Source organism: Rhinopithecus bieti, unplaced genomic scaffold (genome assembly GCF_001698545.2).
Source record: "Rhinopithecus bieti isolate Rb0 unplaced genomic scaffold, ASM169854v2 scaffold_4820, whole genome shotgun sequence".
Taxonomy (NCBI): domain Eukaryota; kingdom Metazoa; phylum Chordata; class Mammalia; order Primates; family Cercopithecidae; genus Rhinopithecus; species Rhinopithecus bieti.
The window spans coordinates 853,645-866,310 of NW_016804598.1; the positions used below are offsets into that span (position 1 = coordinate 853,645).

The 12,666-nt window shown below is 34.7% G+C and overlaps 1 long non-coding RNA gene across 1 annotated transcript in view; it reads right to left on the reverse strand.

Moving 5' to 3' along the window:
* LOC108527857 (uncharacterized) overlaps positions 1 to 4,604 on the reverse strand; it is a 14,060-nt gene extending 9,456 nt beyond the window's left edge. The window contains exon 1 of the long non-coding RNA XR_001884959.1: positions 4,476 to 4,604. This is a non-coding gene — a long non-coding RNA (uncharacterized LOC108527857). The remainder of the gene's footprint in view (positions 1 to 4,475) is intronic.
* Between the last annotated feature and the right edge of the window lie 8,062 nt (positions 4,605 to 12,666).

Consider the following 12,666-nt stretch of genomic DNA (forward strand, 5'->3'; position numbering starts at 1 on the left):
CGGAGTCTTGCTCTGTTGCCCAGGCTGGAGTGCAGTGGCACAATCTCGGCTCACTACAAGCTCCACCTCCCGGGTTCACGCCATTCTCCTGCCTCAGCTTCCCGAATAGCTGGGACTACAGGAGCCCGCCACCACGCCCGGCTAATTTTTTTGTATTTTTAGTAGAGACGGGGTTTCACCGTGTTAGCCAGGATGGTCTCGATCTCCTGACCTCGTGATCCGCCCGCCTCGGCCTCCCAAAGTGCTGGGATTACAGGCGTGAGCCACCGCGCCCGGCTACAAATCTTAATATTCTTTACAGAAAACATGGCAAATGTATTCTAAAATAATGGCAACTTTGAAGAAGGTATGATTTCTATAAGACAGAATGCTATAGTAGAATAATGACATCCTCTCCAAAATTCATGTTGAAACCTAATTCCCAGTACAACAATATTAAGCGATAAGGCCAATAAGAGGTGATTATGTCTTGATGGCTATGCCCTCATGAATAGGATTAGTACTTTAATAAAAGGGCTGGAGGTAAAAGAGAGTACTATCTTGTTCTTCCACCTTCTGCCACACAAAGACACAGCAACAAGGCTCCATATTGGAAGTTGAGAGTAGCCCTCACCAATGTCTGTACCTTGATCTTTGACTTCCTAGCCTCCACAACTGTAAGAAATAACTTTTTCTTATTTAGAAATTATACAGTATGTGATATTTTCTTATAGCAGGAAAAATAAACTACAAAACATACAGTCATGCATTGCTTAATGATGAGAGTACATGCACTGTTAGGTTATTCCATCATTGTGCAAGCATTATAGAGTGTATTTACACCAACTGAAATGGGATAGCCTACTACACACCTAGATTTGTGTGCTATAACCTATTGCTTATTATATTTAGATGATATAGCCCACTATACACCTAGATTGTGTGGTAAAACCTATTGCTTATAGGCTACAAACTTGTACAGTATGTTATTGTACTGAATATAGTAAGCAACTATAACACAAATAACTAGGTGATAGGAATTTTCCAGTTCCATCATAATCTTATGAGTATATGCAGTCTGTATTTTACATAAATGTCATTTTGCTGTGTATGACTGTATTTAAGTTTCTAGCCCAGTTATAAGACATAAATTAAGACATAAAAGAAGTTTGAATCCTAACTAATATGAAAACTGAAAAGTAAATTCACTTACAGTTTCTAATAAAGTGTGTGATTATACTATCTTTACATAAAATGCATATTATGTAACTTATGTCCTCTATCATTTTATAATCTTGTACTTTTAATGATAAAATTTTGTAAACTATTTTAATGTATCTTTGTTTCTCAATTCTGGGAGGAAGTCAGTGCACCACCAATTAGCTCACTGTAAAAATTTCAATTCATAGAAAATTGCAGGCAATGATCAAGGAAGTATTCTGTTCCTCCAATTGTTTTGCTTGATCTCAAAGTCATTAACTGGGTCAAAGGTCTAAATGTAATTGGTTGTAATTTAGTGAATAGAATTATATATTTCTTTGCATCAAAGATTATTATATTGATGTCAAAGATCGCTAAACTCTATCCAGAATTAGTTTAATGTGAATCTAAAGAGGGATGTAGTCAAAGAGCTTAGGCTAGAGAAGAATATTCTGAAATAGGTCAAACCTCTGAAATTCCCTAGCTTTAAAGGAACAAGCTGTGCACAGCAAAGGAAAAAAAAGAATTTTAAGTACTTTTTTATTTTTTTAACACTTAGAAGAGTAGTGAAGGTTTGGTAAAGTATTGGCAGATGGTCTCATTACATAAATGGTTGCTAAGGAGTGTCATCACTGATAAAATGCAGTATGCTGCCCACATTCAAAGTAGTGAATTACAGAAACACAAATCTGCATTATTGCTGTTCTGGTGGCTGTGATGGTTTTACTATAAATTCTGCCATTCCTGTGAAATCATATCTTATATATGAATATTACACAATAGAAAGTTCTAAAGCAAACTCCTGTCCATTATAGGAAAGAAATATTAAAGCTTTATTTATTCTTGGTTGGTGTACAATATTTCATACATAGAGACAGAATATACGTAGCATAAATGAAGAGTTTTTGGCACCTCCTCCAAATATGATGAAGAAAGGCAGCTCAACTTTAGAATTCAGGCCAAGACACTCCCTCTTGTGCTTAAGGAGCCAATTGCTCATGGAGAAGCCTTCACATCCCCAGTGGTGTGGGACTGCATTTTGTAGATATGTTCTAGGAAAAAGATTTTTATGCTTAAATGACCTCCTCTGATGATTCAAGAGCAAATTAAACTTCAACAAGCCATCTTTTGATTCCATTTATTTGGACAAATTGAAAATCCAAGGGGTACAGCTGTTAAGAATTTCCTGAGATAATATTTAGAATGATATCAGTTGAATTCTTCCTACAAGAGTGTAAGCAAGGATATTTCAGAGGCAGGAAGAAAAGATTCTTAATCCTCCCTAGTGTAAGTTTGCTATCTATATGCCTAGATGCAGCCTGACCCTTGAGCTCTAATTTATAAACTGGATGGCAGTTTGTGGGCCAACATTATTGTTTGGTCTGGGGAGGCATATGGAGTCAAGTGGCATTGACCTAGCCAGGTGAAGTGAATATCAGTGTCTCATTAAACATTACTTAGAGTGATGTGAAAGAAATAAGGACTTGGTCAAATAAAAGGGACACATTGTAAATAGTGCTTTTCAAAAAAATGATGAAATCAAAGTTGTAGGGTGTGTTTGTGTATGTGTACATAAGTGCATGTTCAAGCCTCTTTTTAGTATTAGATATAGATCTAAATCTTTGAAACACTGGTGTAGAGAAGTCTAGAGAATAAAATTCTGTAATTTCTCTTCCTCATTAATATTCCATTAACGCTCTCTTAAAGTCGTATATGTACCTCTTGAGGCAAGTTATCCAATCTTGATGTGATGCAGTTTCTTCAATTACAAAATTAGTTAGTACTCATAGAGTTGTTATTTGGATTAAATGTGTTAATATTTCCAAAGTGGCTGGCTCATAATAGGCATTATATTTTTCTTTTCTTTAAAATATAAAATAAAATTTAAAAAACTATAATAAAGAAAATCAGAAAGTGTTCCTCAGAAGATTTAGAAAACTTGCTCATTTTCTAGATAGTAATTGTTCTGAATTATGCCAGATTTAAATTTCATGTATGCTTTCCTTAACATATCTGTAATAAGGTCAGATAGATATGAGTTAATCTATTTTAGTTTAAGAAATCTTCACAATATGGAAGATAAAAAGGATAAATATTTATAGCTGTCATCAGAAAATGACTCTGACTTCTACACTGGCAAAATAGATGATTATAATGCAAAATTTAGATTCTACATATAAAATGGAATAATTTGACCTTTGGAAATAATTTATTCTGCCAATGATATTAATAATGAAATTTCATTCTATACTGCTTTACTTTCATACAAAAAATATATCAACCATACTTAAACATGGTTGTTCTCCTATGGGAATGTAATATTATGAGTCCTTGCCAGAATTTGAGGTAATTGAATCATATTTAAAGTTTGAAGGCTAAGAACTAAAGGAAATACAACTTAAAACTCAATTGAGATGAATAATAAAAAAGTCATTGAAATTCATGTGAACCTAAAACCAGTGAATTTCACACCGCCCAAATTAGGTTATCTCTCAGGAAACTAATGATTGTTTGTGACATTTTAAAAACCGAATGTTGGAATGAAAATCCTATAATAAAATATGTTTATATTTAGCCATGTAAAAGCTTTTAAATATTTTTCTAGTTATTTCTGAACAGACACAAAATTAAGACACATCTGCGAAACAGTATATGGAACTACCTAGAATTCAAATGATACATTGACTGTGTTTAAATTAATCACAATGATGATTTAGGCAGAAATGTTATTGTTTTCCATTTAAAATTAATTTTGCGACATTTGTAATATGTACAGTCATTTTTCAAATGTATACGACTAGGGGATACAATACAAAAATAAATAAATAAACAAAATCCCCAACATGTAAAAAAAAACCTCTTTCTTTCAAAGGGTAAAATGACATTACACATCACAGTTATTTATTGGCTGAAGTGGTTTCCCTTGCCCTGAACTACTTTTGCCTATCTCATGTGAACATCCGGGTGACAATGACATTTAAGTGAGAGTCCATGTGCATTCATTACTGTGTATGGAGAGAAAGGTTACATTTGGTAAAACTAACCTCTTTGCAGTCTCAGTAACAGAAGAACAATTTACACATCAAAGAGTGAGCTACCCAGATAGACTGAGAGCTTTTCAATAGACCTTTGAAAAAGAAGAAGAAAGAAGAAGTGATCTAATCCTCTAAAGCAACGTGAACTCTAGACTGATCTTAACTCTAAACGGTCTCTCTACAGGATAAAATAACTTTATCATTATCATTTTTTAAAATATGGAGATTTGGGATTATGTATAATGATTTACTCTCACATACCTGAAAGCAAAATGGTGTTTCTTATTTGGCAGTAGCAAACGTTCACATTGAAAAGATGACTTGACATTCACATTGAAAATTCCCACTTCCTCTGTGACAGCTGGATATCTGAGATCTCGTGGTCATGCTACAATTATGGAGGAATGAACAAAACAAACCGAGATCAGAATGACTTCCCTGGTGAAGTACAGGATATAAGCCATTTTCTGTTTGAACTAGCTCTTTGCCCTCTATCTATGAATTCCAGTTCATCAGCGGAATATTATGAATCAATATTTGTGTCTGTAAATTTTGTTTTTTACTTTTTTCTTCTCGAGTAACTTCACACAAAGAAGAGTTTACAAATAAAAGGTAGCTTTTCCTTCATTGAGATGCTCTAAGCGAAGGTAATTGAGACAAAATAAATTGGAAAAAAATACTTTACATGAAGCTGTGCGTTCAAGTGCCAAATCAAAAGTTACGTAACCTTGCTATTTCATTTTCTTCTTCTGCAAAATGAAGTTAATGCTACCTTCCTTACTTGCCTCATAGCATCTGGGTAAGGTAAAAAGAGATGATAGATAGGTGAAAGCTTTGACAGAGTATAAGCCTATACACATTTCTCATGATCACCATGCCTTTGTCAGTTTTCTGCTTTTCTCTCTCTAATAATCATTGTTCTGTCAGATATATTACATAAACTTCTGAAGTGAGTGTATAAAAAGTGAGCTGTGGCCGGGCGCGGTGGCTCAAGCCTGTAATCCCAGCACTTTGGGAGGCCGAGAGGGGCGGATCACGAGGTCAGGAATTCGAGACCATCCTGGCAAACACGGTGAAACCTCGTCTCTACTAAAAAATACAAAAACTAGCCGGGCGAGGTGGTGGCGCCTGTAGTCCCAGCTACTCGGGAGGCTGAGGCAGGAGAATGGCGTAAACCCGGGAGGCGGAGCTTGCAGTGAGCTGAGATCTGGCCACTGCACTCCAGCCTGGGCGACAGAGTGAGACTCCATCTCAAAAAAAAAAAAAAAAAAAAAAAAGTGAGCTGTATTTAGAACAACTGTAAAAACATAGGATTAAACAGAATTTCACTGATATCAAAACATGGACTCTTTTTATTTAAAACACTTTTTCATTTAAAGGCCATCTAAAGTCTAAAACGATAACCTCATTATAGAGAAATTCTCAGGATGTGTTGAGAACTTAATGGCAGGTATCATGTTTAAAGAAAATGCAATTGTAATCCAAAAGTCTGGTATTGATTATTTTACTAGTTTACTTGGATTCCTGTGACATTAAGAGAAATTTGGAAATTAAAGGAAGATAGACTTTTAAAAATATTTTAATTGTTCTGGTTTTGATTTCAAAGGAAATTTTATAAAGTATTCTTTAGAGAGAACTAAGCTATTGCATAGCATGTGGTTTTAAGGATGTGTTTTAATGACTGTGTGTTTATGTGTATGTGTGTGTTTAAAAGTGACAACCTGTTTTGAATTATTGGCATGTGTAGATATGACTAGGATAAAAATGGTAAGACAAAACAGGCCCTTTACACTATACGAATCTAAAATTCCTTAATTTGAGGCCTCCATTTTTTTCCCTTAGAATAGTTTGTTGAGATTTTATGACTCTTCTCAAAATAAACTTCATATGGAAAGTACTAGTGAATTAACTGTAGAGTTGAAGAAGTGATAAATGTGAACAGAATTTCCCAAGTAGGGTTGGCAGATTTAAAAATAATAAATAAGCAAACAAATAAATAAATAATATAATTCAAGCTATATACTAAATTCAAATTTCAGGTAAGAAACAAATATTTTTGCCCCATGTAATATTTGCGACATACATATACCAAAAACAAACTTACTTTTCCCTGAGCTTTAATTGTCAATGAGTGTATCAATTTTTTATGCTGTGTAATAAATTACCACATGTTTAGGATCTTAAATCAATATCCATGTTTTATTCGATCATTTCCTGTAAGTCCAACACCAGGGCATTTCTGATCAACATCTGAGTTCTCTGCTCAGAGTCTGCAATGGTTGAAATCAAGGTATCAGCTGGTCTGTGTTCTTATCTGGAAGCCAGACTAGAGAAGGATCCATTTCTCCAGCCTGGTGAGTGAATTTATTTTGTTTGGTTGTATAGTTCACAATAGCTTGCTTCTTGGAGGCCAGCTGTGGAAAGAAAGAGTTTCTGCTGCTTTGAGTCTCTGCCTTCAGGGAAGACCTAGTTTTTTGTTTGTTTGCTTGTTTTAAAGACAGAGTATAATTTGGTTAGTCATACCCAGAATAGTTTCCCTTTGTATTAACTGAATGGCAATGAATTGGGGACCTTAATTACATCAACAAAATCTCTCATTTTTACCATATAAGAAAGCATAATCACTACGATATCTCATCACCTTTACCATATTCTCTTGAGTAGAAGCATGTCACAAGAGGATGGGCTTACACAAGGATATGTCTCATTTTGGGTCATCTTAAAGTTTCCAATCACATTTATTTAGCAAGTCTATCCCAGAAAGTATGTGTGTTTTAATTATGCATGATTACCATAATTGGAGATATCAAATCTATACAAATTAGTTTTTAAGTGGTATGTATACAGGATAACACAAGAGTCAAGAATTTTAGAGAATGAATGTTATATAGTTTCTACCAGCTGTTTCTATGTTCATGTTGTTTTCAAGATTCATCAAATTATCTCCAAATTGACAGAAATTGGAAAAAATTAGCATCACATTAATTTGAGAGTGATACAGTGTTAGAATTACAATCATCATCACTCGCTTATTAATTGTATAAACATATATTGCGTTTCACATTGTTAAAGAATTATGTTAAGTCCCAGCATTATAGAGATGGGTAATATCCCACTGCTTCCCTCAAAGAATCTGAAGTCTAGAGAAAGAGAGATATATATTCAGATAACCCTAAATTATTAAACAGAAAATAATTGATTGAAGCTTTTTAACTGCAATTTTAGTTTGTCAAAAAATGTCATGAGGGAGTTCAACTAGCAAGTAAGTTTTCGACAAGTCAGGAAGTTGCATCCAATAATCGTTCTTTGAAGATACGTAAAGCACACATTAATATATTGTGGGGGAGTTCAACTAGCAAATAAGTTTTAGACAAATCAGGGTGTCAGGAAGTTGCATCCCATAATCATTCTTGAAAATACGTAATACGCACATTAATATGGAAAGTCTTTGATGTATTGTTTATAAGGTGCTTAACTTTGCATAACCTAGTATTTCACAATGATTTCAGACTGTCAAAAAAGATTTTTATGTAACACATAGTAACATACAGAACCAGAGTTCTACCAGATACCCTCTGAATATGCTGTAGTAGAAAGGTGATGTTGAGAGGGAACAAGTTATTGGCATGTTAGGTTTAAAATGATGCATTACAGTAATTGTGCACCTATATTTGGATTCACCATCTAAACCTTTGTCCAGCATCATATCTTGGAGCTTTTCTATATTCCTCCTTTTTACTTTGCCCCAGCTCTTGTTATGTAGTCAGCGCCGTCCACTCTACTTCCTAAATAAGTCAATGGATCAAGTGTGTCTTATTGGCCATGGTAGCAACCCCGAAGGGGAAGCTTCTTGGAGACAGGTTGTCAGGAAAGGTCATTTCTGATAGGTTGTCAGAAATATTTTCAGTGACAGATATGTGTTGTCTCTGCAACTACATGTGGATCTCAGTGAAAGAAGAGAAGTGTCATGTCAGCACAGGTATGTAAAAGCATTCTTTATTCTTTCATTTAACTATCAATAATTTTACAGCTGTTTTGCAAACTCTCATAGCAGTGCACCTGTACAGAAAACGAATGAATTCCATTTACATATTTAAGCAATTAAAGGTGTTAAATCTCACTAATTGTGCAAAATTACAATTCAGTTATTATACCAAACAAACCATATTTTACAATTTAAATGATGACTAGAATTCATTACTATTCTGTGTGACTCAGCAAAAGATAGCATTTTAGGTTCCCATCTTTAAAATATTCGATGTCAATATTTTTCTATGGGCTTGATTGAAAACAAGAACTGCATTTGCAATGCAGTTCAGGCAGGAGAATATTTGTGCACTGTTTCTTAGTCACTGGCTATGACCACTGCTTGCAGGACCTGTCATCATACAGGCTTTTGCCTCTGCCCCAAGGACTTCATGACATTTTTGCACAAATCGAGCTTTCCCTGTTCAGTAGCTTGTATGCTACTATATATATTTTTTCTTTCCCTGCTGTCACTTCTCAGCCATCAGCAATGTCTCACGCTGCTTCAACTTGCCAAATAATGGGGTTTTGTGACGTTTTCTCTGCCTGACTTGTTTGTGATCACCCTGTTTCAACTTATCAGTCAGTATGTGGTTTGACTTCCTGTCATTCACCCTATTTTACAGACTAGCCCCATAAAGCTAAATTGTAATGCCTGTGACTCCATTGCCACTGGGCTCACAGTGTATCACAACCGAGGAATTGTCTGAGAATTTTATTTTAAGTAGAAAGTATGAGCTGGAAGCCACAGGACAATATGCTATCTGTTAGTGTGCCAAAGATGTGCTCACTTTCCTCATTAGTCTCTCTAGCTCATCTCTGCCTGCATCATTTGATTGGCATTTTGCTAAACTAATACACTTTCATGATCAATTTTAGCTGAGAATTTTCAACTTTCTATCTTCACTGAAATCGGATCTTCTTGACATGACCCAGGATTGCTTCAAGGCAGATCATCAACCTAAAGCATTCCTAACATTGTACATTTTCTAATGGACATTGCTGGACAATGATGCTTGCAGAAACATGTTAAGGAATTTGGCAATAACACAGGCTGCTGAAGAAAAAGAAGTTTGTAAAGGACTACAATAATTTGAAACCAGTCAAGGAAATAGCAGGTTATCCTCTCATCAGTGGTGACTATGTTTGAAATTGATTCTGTGGTAACCTGAGAAAAAACAGATGTTTGTTTTAGAAAGTAAACTAGTGCTGATTGCCCAGGTCTGATTCTACAGGCAAAACTGAGGATCTCATTATTTATTCCCAAATAATAAATAAAATGTGTTTATATGGAAATGTTAAACATCATGATATTAACTGTCTGGATCTATCTGTTCTGAGACTTGCGTAAAATTTTGTCAGACCATTCAGAATTTTGTATTGCTTTCATCTTTTTTTCTTAATTTTATAAAAATATCTTCCTACTTTATATGATCGGCAAAATAATAAGTACTTATCTTGAAAAGGGGGCAATAGAGAACATAAAATATAGAAAATAACTCACTCAAAATGTTATTTACACGAAGACAATTATTATTTATATTTTGCCATTTTATTCCAGATTTTCTGTATCTATATCTGTGAGTAATATAGAGAAGTAGCTCCTGCTGTCATTATTTGCAGAAAGACCATATTCTTATTTTCCTGTGAGCCTTCCCAAGTATCTTACAGAAGCTATATATGTCTTTTTTTTTCTTGAGAAAGTCTTTCACTGTCTATCAATAACTCAGAAAAGACCTATTAGCATTTCAAGGCTAGATTCCTGTTGCTTTTTTAGAAGGTACATTTCTGAAATCACAAAAGCAGAAACCTAAACCCAGTGGTACTTGTGGTTAGTTCCCTCATTGTGCTTTCTCCCTTTCTTGGCATGTGCATTTTAATCTTTGTTTGAAAAATGCTTATATGCCACTAAATATCCATATCATCATTTAGAAAACTCATCTTGCTATTGTCTTGAGACCCTATAAAAAAGAAACCTTCGCACAGTCAAAGTAGTTCATGCCAGTTTCCTATTTTGAAGCAAGTTGACCTCAATATAGCAAATGGAAATTTTAAGTTGTAATAAAAGACAAAAATGTCAACATGAGACATTCCTATCAGACAAAATAAATAACTTAATCTCTCAAACTGACCTAAAGGCATACAAATGACCAGGTTTCATATCAATTTCTGTGTGTGAAGTTAGAATGTTTGTATCCCTACCATGATGAGATCATATATTGACAGCCGCAACTACCATAGCTGCTAGGATTAGGTCAATCGCATGGTTTTGCCTTTAGTGTGTTGAGGCTAATACAACTTGGTATGATGTGGCTTTACTGTTCTGACTTCTCCTTTTTGGATATAACACATTTCCTTTTCCACAGTGTTTTTCCACAGCCATGGTTACCACCGCATCACTCTAATATCTCTACATTAGTTTCATTCCTAAAAGGTATTCTGGAAATGCCAGAAACTCAGTGTTAACTAAGTTTACAAAAGTAAATAATACAATGAACAAATAAATTTAGAAATAAACTCATATTCTGCAAAATTGCACAGATGTCTTTAACTGGAAGCTTTAATATGCTAATGTGCTTTCTGAATTTCTATGATTTCCCAAACGTATTTGCCTATAAATGCTTTATTGGAGGCATCTTGTGGATTATTTGTTCCTTGGAATGTCTTTGTAAAATCCTGTCCTAGCTAATTAACTGTAGATCCTCTGGGTCTTCTTAATCTAGGCAGTGATTATAATTTTCATTGAAAAACATAGGATCAGCTTAGGATCAGCTCCTCGTGGGTACCAAGAGTTGGTCCCAGAATTCTGATTTTATTGTTTGTATGTTTTTCTGTTTAAAGTAGAGAGTTTCCAGTGATGGTCAGTTTTTGCTTTGACCAACATGGAGTTAAATCCAGAATTCTGGTTTTTGTTTCTCTATTTAAAGCAGAGAGTTTCTAGGGAAAGTCAGGTTCTGCTTTGGCCAATAGGATGTCTGTGATCTGGTACTAGGTAAGGTGGTTGCAATCTTATTCAGTGTTTGAGTTTACACCTATTTCCAACCATAGAAGCAAGTACCCTCTCAAAGGGACTATTTGTCCATGTCTTGGATAATCTCTTATTAATTTTCCCTTGCTTTTGTTACACAATGGAAAGTTTTTGTTGAGCTCATTGTATAAACATGTTATAAACTATGATGTAGTAACAACACCACTCATACCTACTTAACACTACAGAAGTCTGGTTTTTTTGTGTGCATATTTAGGGATGATCCCTATAATATTCCTGGGCTATATTGATTCATGTATCAAATCAGTGATTCCAAATGACTCTCGAACATGAGGCCTCCATGTTAATAGCTAACAGGAAGAGAGAATCTGACGAATGATATAAGGGATGCACTCTGCCTACGCTAACAAAGTTCTTCAAATGACCTGCATGAAAACTAAGAATGTATAAGTTTAGTTTAGAATCTATGCACTAGCTAAAGTGGTCCTCTGCTCTGCTCTTTTGTGATTAGCTGCTCATTCATAGTTTGATGAATCCCTTCTGATATCAGATCCTAGAAATAACTAATTTATGCTAATAAAACTTACCAGTGTCTATCCTAATTTATTTTCTCACATTTACAGACTGCATTTTTCACTTGACTATGTTCAATTTCTATTTTGTGAAATCTACTGGATCCATCTTGCCATAGTCCTCTGCATTTGACAAATACAGAAAGGGCTTCTTTGGGAAAGGAGGGCCAACTCTACTTTCAGTTTCCAGCAGGGAAAATAGTCATGATTAGAAGCACATATAAATAAATCAGCAAGGCACAATTAGACAGTGTGACTGAGTATATTCTAAAGCATATACTGCTTTAGTTAACAGAGAGGCTAAGCTTACCATAAAATTAAGTGGAGAAGCAAGTTGGTCTTTGGCTCTCTTCCATACTCACACTTGACTATCTTCCTCTGCCCACTTGCTTTTTTAAAATATCCTCATGAGGTGAGTTAGAAGCCAGGTTTAAAGCAATATTTAAGACATTATTGCCAGAACAGTTACCGATGCTCCAGTAGAGAAAGGGTAATAATGAGTGACTATAAATCTAAAACTAGAGAGTAGTTTCTCTTTCTATCAAGGCCAATAGAGATCAACTAACATCCGTTTTAATCCCTATTTGTTGTTGTGCAGTTTGGAACTAGTCACACATACTCTAAGTTTCCTTTTGTAAAACAGAATTTGGATCTTATTATCTCAAAATTCTCCTAGTTCAAAAAAAAGTAGTAACATCTCTTAACATCTTTATTTTCAGTAAATCCAGTAGAAATTTCATTTTCTATTAGGTCTTTCTAATTTAATTGTCACTTAGTAGCATCTTCTGCTTAACAATAGTCTTGATAAAATATGAGGTGATGGAACAATGCAGAATAATAATACGGGCTTCAAAGTTAGAATTCT